This window comes from Peromyscus californicus, unplaced genomic scaffold (assembly GCF_007827085.1).
Source record: "Peromyscus californicus insignis strain IS unplaced genomic scaffold, ASM782708v3 Scaffold_6__1_contigs__length_162567912, whole genome shotgun sequence".
Lineage (NCBI taxonomy): Eukaryota > Metazoa > Chordata > Mammalia > Rodentia > Cricetidae > Peromyscus > Peromyscus californicus.
Genome location: NW_026294584.1, coordinates 85,202,043 through 85,219,079, shown reverse-complemented (window position 1 = coordinate 85,219,079; position 17,037 = coordinate 85,202,043). Strand labels below are relative to the sequence as shown.

The following is a 17,037-nucleotide window of genomic DNA, read 5'->3' as shown; positions in this document are numbered from 1 at the left end:
ATTCCTTAAATGTCTTTTGGTCATTTGAAATTCTTCCTTTGAGAATTCTCTGTTTAGCTCTGTAGCCCATTTTTTTTTTATTGGATTGTTGGTTATTTTGATGTCTAATTTCTTGAGTTCTTTATATATTTTGGAGATCAGCCCTCTGTCAGATGTGGGGTTGGGGAAAATCTTTTCCCATTCTGTAGGCTGTTGTTTTGTCTTATTTACTGTGTCCTTTGCCTTACAGAAACTTTTCAGTTTCAGGAGGTCCTGAGATAGTTGTGTTGCTTGATCTGTTTTGGGGGGATGGAGGTAGAATCAGAATCAATCCCTGGTGTGAGTGGGCTTTTTAAAGCCTACTACCTATGATGGAACACCTCATGTAGCTTTGAGGCAGGGGGAAGGGCTTAGATTCGCCTCTACTGGATGTGCCTCCCCATGGGAGGCCTTGCCTTCTTGTGCAAGGGAGTAGGGGCTGGTTTGGGAGGGCGATGCTGAGGGGGTGGGAGGAGGGACGAGGGGGATCTTTGATCAGTGTGCAAAATGAATGAAAACATTTTCTTCATTAACAAAAAAGGAAAATACAGCTCTATTAGCAGTGGAGAAAAAATTGAGGCTTTGAACAATTAAGAGAGCCCAGGAGAGGCTATTAGTGAAAGTGAAGCCCAGTTGCAGCACAGTACTCCAGCATTTTGGAGACTCCATTACCATGGGATGACCACCAAGAACAGCAGCAGTGTTGGAGTGGAGCTAGCCTGAGCTTAGAAGAAAAGTTGTGTATGCTGCAGAGGGCAGAGCCTACGAAGTGGCCCAAGCCCTTTGTAGAAGCCCAGAAGATTGTGAGTGGATCCTAGTCATTGGACATTGTGTTATTTACACTATTTACACCTGGTTCTTACCACTGGGAGTAAATAAGTATTTAACTTATTTTTGATTTTTATAAAAGCCCCCAGTTAAGAGACTTTGGATACAGGTTATATTATTACCCTATTTTATTTTTCACTACTTTACTGGGTTGAACTTTTGTAAGTTTGAGAAAGGGTCTCACTACATTGTCGAAGCTGAGTTGCAATGCACTATGCAGCCCAGTCTGACTTTGAACTTATGGTATATCTGCCTCTTCCTCCTCAGTGTTGACATTCCAGGTGTGTGTCATCAGGCCTAGGTAATTTTCATTTTATGAAGTTCTCACTTTTTAATGGAATCAACACTAGAAGCCTGAGTGTGAACAGCCACAATCAGTGAAATTTTAGTTACCATGTGCCCTCTATCCCCATCTTGGCCTTCTGTATCTTTCCAGAGGGAGCTGATGTTCTTAGCAAACTGATCCTTAGCAACACTACTGAAATCAGATGTCCATTTCTGCCTTTTTCAATTTTATAGTCATAGCTTGCTACATATAAAACTATGTTGTTGGGTTAGTGTTCTACTGCTCCACAATAAGTTAACCCAAGTACAATAACTGAAAGCCACTCACAGTTTGTGCAGGGTGCAGCTGGAGCCTTTCCTCCAAGTCTTAAGTGCTATTATGAAGGTTTTATTAAGGCTTCATTTTCTCCTCTAGAGAAATGAAGAATTTGCTCCCATAGCCATTCATGTTGTTGGCAGAATTATCTTGTTTGGCACTATGTGGTTGAGGGTTCCAGCTTATTGTAAGCTATTGGCTGAAGAGTGTGCTAAAGTCCTACAGGACACTGAAAGTTTCCAGATGCATGGAATGCTCAATAATGAATCCAGTAAGTCGAATCCATAACAGGGAGGGGGCAATTTCTTTTTTAAGGGTTTTTGCCTGATTACCTCAGGTGTATTCAGGGTAATCTTTCATTGTATTAATCCAGAAATTCCACAGATTGGGTCCTTTATTACTCTCACACAATGCCTTTACCTCTGCAACATTTTTATGGACCAGAAGCAAGTGTCAGAACTGCTCACTCCATGCATTTTTAAGAGGTTAGGTTAGGGCATGAGCACCAAGCGGTAACCTTTTTGTGGTCAAAAAATCGTAATGCTTATGGATTTAATTTTGTCTGTTTTAATGCCTCCTTCTGAAATGGTCTGCATAGCACGGGCATTTAATCTGGAACTTCCTGCATTTTCAGTGTAGGAAAATGATGACAGAGCCTTTACAAGGTGGTGTATTCAACCCAATTCTTCATGTTTCCCTTGTTTTCTAAAGTGAGTATGTAGTCAACATTTATAATAGTCTTGAACAAACTTGAAATAATTCAATGAACAATACATGGTATATAAATGCCTATATTAGAAAAAGAAAGAAGCAAAAGCTCTGAGACTAAATCTTATTCCTTAAGAGCCTTTGAAAGAAGCCAGGCATGGTGATTCACACCTTTAATCTGAGCACTTGGGAGGCAGAAGCAGGTAGATCCCTGTGAGTTCAAGGTAGCCTGGTTTCCAGGATCTGCAGGGTGATATAATGAGACTGATAAAATCCACTGGAGAAAGTTACAGGTCACTATACTTTATTAAGTAAATTAAGGGTGCAGTGGGTTCTCTGGCCAGCTTACTAAGCATAGGTTCCAGGTTACTTAGAGTGGGCAAGACTCTTGGTGCAAAGAATAAAGAGGGTAAGGGTTTTACAGTCAAAAGGCTTCAATGACATCACACCTAGTGCAGGCTAGGGATCTTCACAGTGTGACCTTTGATCTTGTTAAACATCACTCAAGGCCATTCCTCAAGAGGAACCAAACTGTTCTTACATATCAGGACCACTTCTTAAGGGGAGATGAGGTACTTTCTGGTGTTATAAAGCACTTTATCAAGAGGAGTGAGAAGGCATTTGTCTACAGGCATGTGGGGCTCCCAAAGGAAAAGGTGTTTGGGTCAGGACAACATGACCTTTCTTAAGCTATTTCAAGACCTTGTCTCAAAAACAAACAAATATCTATGAAGCAGACGCCAATTAAAGCCAAACACGGAGGAATGACTAAAGAACATAGAGGGAATCAGTGAATAGAAATCCCTGAAACAGCAATATACACAGCAGAAAGTGGACACTGTGGTGAAGATAGCACTCACTTGATTTGTAGATACACACAGAGCACTTCAAAAGTCCATTTTTAAGCAGCTCATGTGGAAAGACAAATTATAGTCCATAAGGAACTGAAGGCTGAGTGTCTTTAATGTCAGACAGAACACTGCTTGTGTTCTTGCTTCAGTGGTGGTTTTGTCTCTGTTTCTTGGATATAACATATCCTAGATATATGAATATCACACACTGGATACTAGTTTCTCCCATTTTGTCAGGCCAGAGGTTATAAAGTATGACCTTGGAACTAAATAGCTCTGAAAGCAGACCTTTGCTCATCCTGTGATTAAAGTATGTATGATAGGGTAAAACAGTACAGAGCTTCCTCCATCTTATATTCTTGATAAGGCTATTTGAAGTTTAACTAGAATTATTTTTCTTGATATAGAATCCCATTCATAATTACACTATTATATATATATATTATTTTATAATTTAATTTTACATATCAGCCTTGTCCTCCCCCCTCCTGCCCGCCCCCCCCCCCCCCCCCCCCCCCCCCCCCGCCCACCCCGCATTCCCATCTCCTGCAGGGCAAAGACTCCCCTGGGGATTGAGTTCAACCTGGTAGATTCAGTCCCCTCAGGTCCAGTCCCCTCCTCCCAGGCTGAGCAAAGCATCCCTGCATAAGCTCCAGTTTCCAAACAGCCAGCTCATGCACTGACAACAGGTCCTGGTCCCACTGCCTGGATGCCTCCCAAACAGTTCAAGCTAATCAACTGTCTCACTTATCCAGAGGGCCTGATCCAGTTGGGAGCTCCTCAGCTATTGGTTCATAGTTCATGTGTTTCCATTGGACACATGGAGACTGGGGTCTTACAAATCCAAAGTCTCCTGCAGTTAATCATGTGCTTCCCACTGTGTGTAAGGGGAGACCATGGGGACTAAAAGGACATAATTCCCGTGTTCTTTTATGTGTAACAGAAAAAGCTGGACAGTCCTTAGTTACTGCTTTGCCCACAAATCTGGTTTCCACACTGTCCTGGTGCATTAGATTCCTTTGACTGGGATCAAAAGTGAACAAACTATAAACCTACTGACTGATAACAACACAGATTAATTTGCTCCCAGCTTTGGAGTCAGAAAGTTTGATGTTGATGGCCTTGAACTCATAGGACACAGCACCCTCTTCCATGGGTACCACTGTGGAATGAGGCCCAGGGAATTCCTATTTCATCCTCAAAATAAGCAAAATGAAGGAAGAGGATGTTGTCATTTTCTATGTGTAAAAGGCACACAATCTCCACAAACAGTACAAATCTCCCTACTTAGATGATCCAAATGCTATCACATGTTACTTATCTTCAGCACATCATAGAATATTGCCTGAAATTGTATGAGAGGAAGAACAATAGACCAACAAGTTACAGCTGAGTTCTGTACACCCTGGGAAATCAGCTTCACTCAGGCAAAACCTTAATGGTGACTTCAGTTCCACCATCCTCAGTATGGAAAAATGAAGCAGAAGAATAAAAATTATCCAATCTCTTCTAAATAAATAGATGTAATTGAAGGTAAAGGAAGTTCCAGGATATCAATAACCTGTGTTCTTCTGAAGTTGGTTAGTGACTTCTTCACGATCTTTTGTGGCTTGTGGATTCTTCTCACTTTTGGCTATGAGATAGAAACCAAAGCAAAAACATAAAAATCACCTCATTTGAATAACTAATTAAAAGGAATTCATGAAAGTGACTATAAATGATAGCTAGACAGAAAATGAAGAGCAAGCAAGCAGTATATGATGCTGGAGGGACTACGCACTGGTACAGTCACTGTGAACTTCAGGATGGAGTTTCACAAGAAATTATCATATGATTTAGCTACCCCTGCACTATGTATATTCCCGAACAAATGTAAATCATCATAAAATAGATATACTTCCACACCCATGTTTATTGCTGTACTATTCAAAATAGTAAGAATTTAAATCAACCCAGTGTCTATTAACAGATGAATGGATAATAAAAGGGTACATATGTGCAAAGAAATTTATTCAGCCATAATAAAAATAGAAATCACATAAATGTATTACATTTCACTCTGTGGCTCAATATGTGGATTTGTTTCAGAAAAGACTCATTGTGCATGTGAATACAATACTTATTTTCCTGTGTTTGAGGATGGAGTTCAGCCAACTTCTGGTCCAGGCTGATTAGTAGTAAACTTGAAATCCTCTACATCCTTAATGATTTCCTTACTGCCTGTCGCATCAGTAATTGTGATCAGTAATTGTGACAGCTATTGGACATGGTGGATCAGGCTTCACATGAGTGATTGAATCAGGACATTTGCAAAGTCAAGGTAATCTTGAGAAACTTATAGACAAATTAAAAAAAAAAAAGTTTGTACCAACACCCTCATAGGTCTTACACTGAGAAGTTTTTGAGTACACAGACGAGAAAATAGCCTTGACAACACCTTGACTGTAACCTGTGAGAGCCTGAGGAGATGGCCCAGATATCCCCTGCTCAGAGTATAGGTGTTGAGCACGTAAGTCACTGAGTTTGTGATAACTTCTTCTGCAGCACTAGAAAAGTCACACAATACAGTTTCACTATCCTGAGATAGAACTGTAAAGTTGAAAAACTCAACGATGTGCATCTGAAAGTGTTGCTAAGAATCATTTTGTTGAGCATTCTCACTCCACATGGGGAGGATACAAAATCCCAAAGAAGGTTCAAGAGAAGGGAAGGGTTTCTGTGAAGTAAAGCTTCCATGATCATGCCTTATACTCTTGGGCCTCTATCATCTGCAGTGGGATAATAACTAGAATATGAAAAGGACCAGGGTGTGGTGTCATGTAATTCAGCAGTCAGGGTGAAGAGGCTGATGGGTTACAGGTTCAGGATCATTGTGTGCTAGATAAGTGATTTCCAGGTCAGCCCAAGATATATAGTGTTACTTTATACTTGTCCACCTAAGAAGATAGCAAAAATTGAATGATTGCAAAAAGAGAATGTGGCCACATTGTGGAAGATATTATAGAGAAAGATGTGAGCATTGGACAAGGAGTAAAGAACAGCTAATGAGTCTAAGCCCATGGATGAGCATCTGTGATGGACACGAAGAAGTAGATCAGAAGCTAGGCAATAAATCAGTTTCATGAGGCATGAGCGTGAGATCTGCTGAAGAGGGAATTTAAAAATCTCAAGAAAATAGAAGTGGAAATGTGATATGAGGGTGAAAATATCACCTTGCATCCTCAAGACAACTAACAATCTTCAATATTCAAAGTTCATATTTTGAGCAAATGAGGAACGTTTCCTGTAAATTTTATTTTGATTGTATACTCGGTCGATTGAACATAAAAAATATGCTTTGAAAATACTATCAGTGGATTTTGTTAAGGAAGCAAACTGACAAATTATAAAACATACATGATGGGACAAACACACATATTAGTTTAAGAAATCTGTTTCACAGCTTTACTTTTTTATATTTTTTAAATTTAATTTTACAATATAATTTACTTCTACATATCAGCCACGGATTCCCTTGTTCTCCCCCCCACCCGCCCTCCTCCCCTTCCCCTCAGGCCACCCCCCATTCCCACATTCTCCAGGGCAAAGCCTCCCCCAAGGATTGAGATCAACCTGGTAGACTCAGTCCAGGCAGGTCCAGTCCCCTCCTCCCAGGCTGAGCCAAGCTTCCCTGCATAAGACCCAGGTTTCAAAGAGTCAACTCATGCAATGAGCACAGGACCTGGTCCCACTACCTGGATGCCTCCCAAACAGATCAAGCCAATCAACTGTCTCACCCATTCAGAGGGCCTGATCTAGTTGGTGAACCCTCAGCCACTGGTTCATAGTTCATGTGTTTCCATTCGTTTGGCTATTTGTCCCTGTGCTTTATCCAACCTTGGTCTCAACAATTCTCGCTCATATAAACCCTCCTCTTTCTTGCTAATTGGACTCCTGAAGCTCCACCTGGGGCCTAGCCTTGGATCTCTGCATCCAGTTCCCTCAGTCATTGGATGGGGTTTCTAGCACGACAATTAGGGTGTTTGGCCATCCTATCACCAGAGTAGGTCAGTTTGGGCTGTCTCTTGACCATTGCCAGAAGTCTATTGTGGGGGTATCTTTGTGGATTTCTGTGGGCCTCTCTAGCACTTTGCTTCTTCCTAGTCTCATGTGGTCTTCATTTACTGTGGTCTCCCATTCCTTGTTCTCCCTCTCTGTTGTTGATACAGCTGGGATCTCCCACTCCCCCAAGCTCTCTTTCCCTTGACCCTCGCCCTTCATTATCCCCACTCATGTCCAGGCTGTTCATGTAGATATCATCCATTTCTCCGTCATTGGGCAATCCCTGTGTCTTTCTTGGGGTCCTGTTTTCCAGGTAGCCTCCCTGGTGATATGAGAAGCAGTCCAGTCATCCTTGTTCCACATCTAGTATCCTCCTATGAATGAATACATACCATGTTTGTCTTTCTGAGTCTGGGTTACCTCACTCAGGGTGATTTTTTTCTAGATCTATCCATTTGCCTGCAAAACTCAAGATGTCATTGTTTCTCTCTGCTGAGTAGTATTCCATTGTGTATATGTACCACATTTTATTTATCCATTCTTCAGTTGAAGGGCATCTAGGTTGTTTCCATGTTCTGGATATTACAAACAATGCTGATATGAACATAGCTGAACAAGTGCTCTTGTGGTATGATTGAGCATTCCTTGGGTATATGTTCAAGAATGGTATAGCTGGGTCTTGGGGGAGATTGCTTAAGAGAGCGCCATATCGATTTCCACAGTAGTTGTACAAGCTTGCATTCCCACCAGCAGTGGAGGAGAGTTCCCCTAGCTCCACATCCTCTCCAGTATAAGCTGTCTTCAGTGTTTTTGATCTTTGCCATTCTGACAGGTGTAAGATGGTATCTCAGAGTTGTTTTGATCTGCATTTCCCTGATGATTAGGGATGTCGAGCAATTTCTTAAATGTCTTTCAGCCATTTGAGTTTCCTCTGTTGAGAATTCTCTGTTTAGTTCTATAGCCCATTTTTTAATTGGACTGTTGGGCATTTTGCTGTCAAATTTCTTGAGTTCCTTATATATTCTGGATAGCAGTTCTCTGTCAGATGTGGGGTTGGTGAAGACCTTTTCCCATTCTGTAGGCTGTCGCTTTGCCTTGTTGACTGTATCCTTTGCTCTACAAAAGCTTCTCAGTTTCAAGAGGTCCCTTTGATTGATTGTTTCTCTCAGTGTCTGAGCTACTGGTGTTACAATTAGGAAGTGATCTCCTATGCCAATGCATTCAAGACTACTTCCTATTTTCTCTTCTAGCAGGTTCAGAGTAGCTGGATTTATGTTGAGGTCTTTGATTCACTTGGACTTAAGTTTTGTGCACAGTGATAGATATGGATCTATTTGCAGTCTTCTACACGTTGATATCCAGCTATGCCAGGACCATTTGTTGAAGATGCTTTCTTTTTTCCATTGTACACTTTTGGCTCCTTTGTCAAAAATTATATGTTCATAGGTGTGCGGATTAATGTCAGGGTCTTCAATTTGATTCCATTGGTCCACATGCCGGTATTTATGCCAGTACCAAGCTGTTTTTATTACTGTAGCTCTATAGTAGAGCTTGAAGTCAGGGATCGTGATACCTCTAGAGGTGGTGTTATTGTACAGGATTCTTTTGGCTATCCTGGGTTTTTTGTTTTTCCACATGAAGTTGAGTATTATTCTTTCCAGGTCTGTGAAGAATTGTGTTGATATTTTGATGGGGATTGCATTGAATCTGTAGATTGCTTTTGGTAAGATTGCCATTTTTACTATGTTAGTCCTGCCTATCCATGAGCATGGGAGATCTTTCCATTTTCTGACATCTTCTTCAATTTCTTTTTTCAGGGACTTAAAGTTCTTGTCATATAGGTCCTTCACTTGCTTGGTTAGTGTTACCCCAAGGTATTTTATGTCATTTGTGGCTATTGTAAAGGGTGATGTATCTCTGATTTCCTTCTCAGCCTGTTTGTCAATTGTATATAGGAGGGCTACTGATTTTTTTGAGTTGATCTTTATCCTGCTATGTTGCTGAAGGTGTTTATAAGCTGTATCAGTTCCTTGGCGGAATCTTTGGGGTCTCTCAAGTATACTATCATGTCATCTGCAAATAGGGAAAGCTTGACTTCTTCCTTTCCAATTTGTATCCCCTTAATCTCCTTATGTTGTCTTATTGCTCTGGCTAGAACTTCAAGTACTATATTGAATAAGTATGGGGAGAACAGACAGCCTTTCCTCATTCCTGATTTTTGTGGAATTGCTTTAAGTTTCTCTCCATTTAATTTGATGTTGGCTGTTGGCTTGCTGTAAACTGCCTTTATTATGTTTAGGTATGTAGCCTGTATTCCTGATCGCTCCAAGACCTTTATCATGAAGTGGTGTTGGATTTTGTCAAATGCCTTTTCTGTATCTAGTGAGATGATCATGTGTTTTTTTTTTCTTTGAGTTTGTTTATATGGTGTATTACATTGATGGACTTTTGTATGTTGAACCACCCTTGGTCTTATCAGTACACTTGGTCCAGACAGAGCTGACAGATTCAGGAAGTCTCTCTCTCTTGTCTAGATGGGAGCTCTCTTGTCCAGAAGGGAAGTCCGGGGCAGGATGGGAGCTGGGGGCGGTCCCTAAGTCTCAGGAAGTGGCTGGGGTCTTGGTTGGATGGGCTTTGGGGCAGGGCATGGAGATTGCAGTGTCTGCCAGGGGTCTTGGAGAAAGAGAGCCTTCCCAGTAGGGCTAGAAGGGAACCTGCCTTGTGGCCAGAACCTGGGGCCAAGTTGGGCAGGTCTTCTCCGGAGTGGCTGGTGCCCAGGGATGGGGTCTAAGCTGAGCCCAGGCACTCACCTCTTGTCCAGAAGGGAAGTCCCAGCTTTACCTTTTTTACAACATTTCTAAAATGTCATTTGACACCTCTCAAAGACTGAGCCTCAGTGAGCAGCAATCTCAGGAGGTTTTTGCTTAGCCCTGGAGCACTGTGGGAGAAAGCTCGTAATTCTGCTGACAGTAATGGGTTACAGCATCATCAGCCTCCACAGGATGGATGGTGAGGGTGAAGTCTCTTCCAGAACCACTGGCACTGAAGCTGACCCATCAGTGTGACATCCCTAGTCTGAGAGAAACTGTGTGACCAGAATGGCACTGTGTCTTACTGTTTACTCAAGAAGTGCTGTGTGACCCTGAAAATATGATTCATATTTGTCCAGAGTTTTTGCTGTAGTGAGATATGTAGCTGAGTATAAAGAGAAAGACGTGTGAGAGATGTAAGAAGTGTCAATAAATAGATTTAGTTATATGAGAGGGAGAGATGTAGAGAGAGGTAGAGAGAAGTGTGTGAAGAATGAGATGTGGTTGTGTGGTGAGAAAGCTGGGTAAATGAAAAGTATAGCTGTGGCTGTGTGGAGAGAGATGTAACAGTGTGGAAACAAGGAAGATGAAGCTGTATGGAAAAGAGTTGTAACTGCATATAGAGATGTGTGGCTGTGCAGGAGAGAGATGTAGGTCTTAAAGAGAGCTATGTAGCTTTGTGGAGATGGAAAGATTTTCAGAAAGAGATTTTTTTTAAGATTAAATAACAGAGTAAGTTACCATCAGAAAGCTTATGCTTCCTTATTTATCCCTCAGATAGAAAAGTCTAGCCCTCACTGCACTACATTCACTAATGATTTTTTTTCATTCCCTGGAGGCAGTCTTGGAGCAGGCTCTCCCAAAGGCCTCCAGTAATTTCTTTTTCTTCCAGTGATTGAAGCAGTGATGCACACACAGGCCTTCACCCTTGATGTAATTCAAAGCAAGAGGTGCATAAGTCACTGCACAGCTGAACACTGCAACACTCACTTCAGTGGATGTTAGTGAGATTTTCACTGTTGCTTTTCCAACTCTGAGGGCAATGTCCCTGGGATATTGGTGTGGATTGTATTCTTGTATCACACTGTTACCACAGCCTGCATGGTTTTCTCTATTGAGAGTGGGAGATCTTTCCATCCTCTATCTTCTTCAACTTCATTATTCAACGTCCCAATGATTTCATTGTAGGGATCTTTAACTTCCTTGCATAAACTGGTTCCTAGGTATTTTATTTTGAAGTTGTGAATTGAATTTATCCCTGATGTTTTTTCTTAGTAAGTTTGTTACTATTGCACAGAAAAACTTCTGATTTTTGTGTGTTGGCTTTATATAGGGCTCTTTGTTTATATCCTGCTCTTTGCTGAAAGTGTTTTCAGGTCTAAAAGTTTCTGGTTGAGTTTTGAGAGTCTTTTAAGTATAAAAACATATTGTTATAATTTGACATCTTCATTTGTTATTTATAGTCCTTTTGTTTCTCCCTCTTGCCTTTTTTCTATGACTAAGGTTTGAGCATTACATTGAATATGAGTGAGAGAGTGGGCTTGCTCCCCTTTCTCATCTCAGATTTGTGAAGCAATGCTTTGATTTCCCCCACTAATTATATTAAAATGATAGTTTTATCAGTCATAATCTTTGTTTTTGGTTTATCTTGTTTTACTGTGGCATTAGAAATTTCTTTCAGAAATCTATCATTGTTTCATTGCTACTATTATTATTTTTAATCCCATTTTGAACTGGGTAGTCAATCAACTATATCACTGTCTAGCAGAGACAGTTTGGCTCAGAATTGCCCAGATCAGTCATCGTCTCAGCCTCCACCACCTCTTCTACTATCAGGCCCCTGGTCTCTGGATCAGTAATGCAGCTCCAGGGTTGGGGGCTTAGATTATGTTTCTTGAATTGGCACACAGCACTCTTACCTCTCTGGACATGCTTCAGGGCCATGAAGTTGCAGAAGCTTCTCTTGTACACTCTCCCATTTTGAACTGGAGCCAGCAGGCTTTTCTGAAGTTAGACACCTAGGACACCTGTTTGTGGATATCCTGTCTTTTAAACTAAGGATTATTCAACTTCTTTACAGCCTTCTCAGCATCCCCTTTAAGGAGAAACTTGGCATACACGTTCCCTACCAGGTGGGCTCCCAGGTTGTTGCAGACACTCATCTGTGCAATATGTTGGTTCCACATCAGTTAAGACTTCCTCAAAGAACCCATCACAGTAATCCTGTGTCTACATGTTGTTCACAGAACAGTTTAAACCATCAGCTGTCTGTGCATTGTTTAGGACTTTGATGTTTTCAATAAAGATAGTGTGACTAAGGGTCAGTGTATTGTGCAACCAAAACATCTATCTCCAGGACAACATGCTCCAATTTTGAAAGAAAATGAACAGTTGACTTTTTCTGTCTCAGTGCTGACAATAGAAACCAAATATTCTGCTTTCTTCCAGCATGAAGCTTCAGACAGGGCTGCACATGCCACTAACTGTGCCCTATATTGTTAGTGATATTCAGGAAAGATTCTATTACTGGTCCATTCAGGGATTTTATCATGATTTCAAATGAGTGTTCTGCACTACTCAAGATGATGACAGGATTTCTACTTCTTAAACACTTTATGCTGAATTGAAGGTAATTTTTTTTTGTTTGAACCAACCTTTGATCCATGAATAGAAATCAACTTGGTTACAGTGTACAGACCTCTTAATGTGTTCTTAGATTTCATTTGCAAGAACTAGGCAGTCCTTATGCTAATCAGGGAAATTGGTCTCTCCTCTCTGGCTTATCCCCTTTGTATCTTTGTTTTGTCATCTGGGTAATGCTGGCTCCATATGATGAGTCTGGTTGTGTTCCTTCCTTTTCTATGGCATGGAGCAGTTTCAGGAATTTTAATGTCAGCTCTTCTTTGAAGGTCTGGCAGAATGCTACAAAGCATCTATGAGTCTCTTGCTTCATTCTTTAATAAAATAAATTATTTGTATTATAACTTTAAAATGTTGTACAGGAAAAAAATGAAAATAATAATGCTTTTTACTCCCATTTCAGAAAAAAAAATACATTACATAATGTTGGCATTAAGACAATAATTACACATCTTGTATTTAACAGGTGCGGTACTTCACAACATTTGCTCACAAGTACACTAAGACTTGCTTTCCTTTATGAAAAGTTCTGCTTTGCAAGTTTTATCTTTGAATTAGATTTACTGGTATGTGAATTTGGAATATATTCCAAATCAAAATGTACTATTAATGTAAAACTTACACACAGTGTCTTTTTACATATTAAAGTAGCTAAAAATTACAATTCAGTATGCAGCTCTTATCATGCTGTTTGGTGCTAACAGGACCAGGTGTCCTCATGTCACCTGCCTCTTCCACATGGTTTACCAGAAGCACCCATTGTAGACACCAAGACACCAAGACTCCATGGACAGCTCCCTCTCCAGAGAGGGGCTTTAAGACAGATTGGGAGAAATACTTGAAAACAAAGAGGCTTTGATTAACCACTATCTCACACATATGTGAAGTACTTTCAAAAATGGGATTGCAAAATAATCTAGCTATTTTATGAATGTTTTTATTTTTCTATTCAAAATAATATTCCTTTTTCTTTTTTTTTTTAAGACAGGACTTCTCTGTTTAGTTTTGGTGCCTATCCTAAATCTCACTCGGTAGACCAGGCTGGCCTCGAACTTACAGAGATCTACCTGGCTCTGCCTCCCAACTGCTAGGATTAAAGGCATGTGCCACCACCGCCTGGCATTATTCCTTTTTCAACAGAAAAAGATATATTGCTTATAACTTTGGAGCTGCCAAAAATTAGGACTGTTGTTTACTAGACCTTGCCTACATTGAGGGATACATTAACCTACATCATTGATTGTCACTTTATATAAAGTCCAAAAAACCCAAGAGAGCTTGCTATTTCCCTGTACAGAAATTACAATAATCATCTAAATACTGAGGATGCTCTATAGCTCAGCTGTCAGTCAATGAGATTATTCCCACTATAAGGCCCACATTCCTCTATCCACTCATGAGAAAGAGCTGATTTTCTGACATAGAGAAAATGAAAAGCACACATCTAATCTATAAAATGTGGCTGAGGATGACAAATTCTCTTCTTCCCCTCTAGCCAAGCAGAGAGCCCTTTTGCAGTAAACCTTGCTAATCATGGTCTTCTGACATTATGGAACCTTGCTGAAAGCCACAGGAAAACATAATGGAATTCAACTACTATCACAAAAGCTACTACTTGGAAAAGTCAAGAACTTTTCCAAAGGTCAAGCTATGACTTAAGAAGTCTTGATAATATTTTAGCTTTTGTATATATATTAGCTGGTTCATTCAGTGATTTTCTTGTAATGGTATGTGAGCTTCCAAGAACTCCTAACAGTGTATTTATCTAAAATACCTATCAAGCATCCAAGGCCAAACAATATAACACCTGTCTCCTAGGTCAGGTGGATAGCTTTATTTCTTGTGCAATTTAGGGTGAGACCTCCTTTCTTATACAACCTTACTAATAGGCACCTAACTTCTCACCTAACCACTTCTAGGAATGTAGACTGAGCACATAGATCCCCTTTTTGATATACCAACTGATCATTAGCTCTCTGTTGACCTCCTCCTTTACCACTCCCCTTTTGGGTTGTAAAAGAAAGCTTGGTGGTCACTGCTTAAGGAAAATTCTTACCTGCCTTTATGACCCCTTAAGAATTCAAGCCTGGTGACCTTGCTCTGCCAGAGGATTACTATTGCTTGGGTTTATAACTGGATTCCTAAGAGACTTAACAAGAACTGAGAGAATAAGGAGACAGAGAGGAGGAGAGAGTGAAGAAAAAAAGAGAATGGAAGAACTAGATCGGTAAGAACTGAAGAGGAATGGACTAGAAGGGAAGAACTAGATTGAACAGCTAAAAGAGAATGACAGAGGAACGAGATGGAAGATGAGGAAGGGCCAGATGGGGAAGAACAAGATAAGAAAGAAAGAGATGGGAGAGGAGCTAAGATGGGAAGGAACTAGATGGATGAAAATCTAGATGGGGCAGAACTAAGATGAGAGAATTAAGAAAGAATTTAGAGGGGACAACAGATAAAGGTAGAGACAAATCAGCAAGAAAGGAACTAGACATGAGAGCAGAAGAGAAGCTGTGTAGAGAGAGAACTGACACAGAATAATAAAGTGTATGGACTAAGGAGTTCTGTGTACATAGATTCATTTCTTTTCATCAAAGATTAAATTATCAGCTGTTTGGAGATTCTTCCCGGACGCTGGAAGGAGACTATTGGGGGACCAGACCCGCTAATCACTGACAGAACCTGCTCATAATGTCATCTTTAACGTGATTAGTTAATGGTTTGTAGTAAAATACACTCTCATGTATGTTCTTTTTCCTGTTTGCTGAGGGCACTTAATTCTTACATGTTACTCTGGTAATGTCCACATATGGTTGTGTAGTGGATCTATGTTTTTCAAAAGCTGTCCCAACAGTGGCACATTTTCATCTGTTTTCCAATGAGGTAACAATGTTCAGAAGTCCAACTAAAACTCTTGCTGTGTTCACTTCATCTGCAAGAGCAACTGGCACATCTAGTGCAGCTCCCACAGAACCTCTCGTAAGGAGTCTAATTTTGTGCAGAACTTATCCAGCTCCCGATTCTTTAGCTGTGCAAATCTCTTCCATTTCTCAGCTCCCTTGTTGTGCTCAGTTTCTACTACTTGGTGTGTTTGCTGTATTATCTGCTGCAGTTCCTGCTCTCCCTGCTTTTGCTCCATCTCCATCTACCTACTCATCCTTTCAAGCTCACGAAAGGTTTCATCTCTGGTGTATGGTTTTCATTATCTTCTTTCAATTCACACAAGAGATTTGTAATCTGTCCTGTGGGATTTTGTCCTGAATTTGAGAAATGTAAGGATTATTGTTTACCCTCCAGATCATTATCTTGACCTTGTAAATGTTTTATAAGCCCCTCTTGAGTTGTGATTTTGTGATGCAGTTTGTCTACTTTGGAAGAGGAATTTTCAAAGCCATTTTTGCAAAGGAGTTTCTCTGTTTCTCTCTCATGAGATGCTTTGAGGGGCTCAATGTGTGCAGCAGTATCATTCTTTACCCATTTCACGGAGTTTTCAAATTGCTGTATTGTATTGTTTTCAGATTCCATCCTCAGCATATTTCTCTCTGAAATCAATCTGTGTAGCTTGTTTCTCAGTCTATAGTTTTCTCATAAACCTCTGAAATATGGGAATCAGTAAAGACATATTGGTGGTACTGTTTGGCATGTAGGGTTACAGGGAAATAGTTTGCATTTCCTCTATTTGGGTGGAAAACTTCTTCCTTCAGCCTTTTGGCAGAAGTGTCCTCTCTGATCCTGGGGCTATGCCTAGACACCATCATTCTCGTCTTTTGCAGCCTCTCCACAGTTTTCAACATGTCTTGTGTCTCTTTTCCTTTTTCTCCCAGTTCTTAGTCAAGTCTTGCCAGCTGTGCTTTAGCATGTAGCTGCTCTACCTGAATTCTATAGACTGGAAGTTCTGATCCTCCTTGTCATTCTTGTGATCTAACTTAGCATTTTCATGTTTAAGAACATCTATTTCTTGAGTTACTCTTGTATCTGGCCCAATTACTGAAGGTGTTTATTAGCTCTAGGAGCTCCCTGGTAGAATTTTTGGGGTCACATATGTATACCATTATATCATCTATGGGACTGGACTAGGCCCTTTGCATAATCGAGACAGTTGTGTAGCTTGATCTGCTTAAGGGGTCCCCTGTAGGGAGATACCTTGCACAGCCTTGAGCCAGGTGGAGGGGCTTGGACCTGCCTCTACTTAATGTACCAGGCTCTGCTGACTCCCCATGGGAGGCCTTACCATATCTGAGGATGAAATGGGGGTTGACTGGGGGAATGCTGGAGGTTGGGAGGAGGGAAGAAAGGAGGATCTGTGGTTGGTATGTAAACATGAATTAAAAAAAATTCTTAATTTAAAAAAGGTTAAATATTTTTAAATTAAAAAAAGAAAAAACATGTAGATGTATATTATAAATTCAAGACTTTCAACATGCTTCAGAGAAATAATAAAACCAAGAACCCAAACAAAAGAACTGTGTGCAATGAATTTATATCAATAAAAGATATTTAAGGGCCAGCAAGATGGCTCATATGCCAAAAGCACTTACCA

At 40.5% G+C, this 17,037-nt stretch overlaps 1 non-coding gene and 1 pseudogene across 1 annotated transcript; both read right to left on the bottom strand.

Moving 5' to 3' along the window:
• Window positions 1-4,559: 4,559 nt before the first annotated feature.
• LOC128099655 (splicing factor U2AF 26 kDa subunit-like) lies at window positions 4,560-15,642 on the bottom strand (annotated as a pseudogene).
• LOC128100230 (small nucleolar RNA snR34) lies at window positions 12,672-12,836 on the bottom strand. The gene has a single exon (XR_008214742.1). It is a non-coding gene; the product is annotated as a small nucleolar RNA snR34 (small nucleolar RNA).
• Window positions 15,643-17,037: the final 1,395 nt, after the last annotated feature.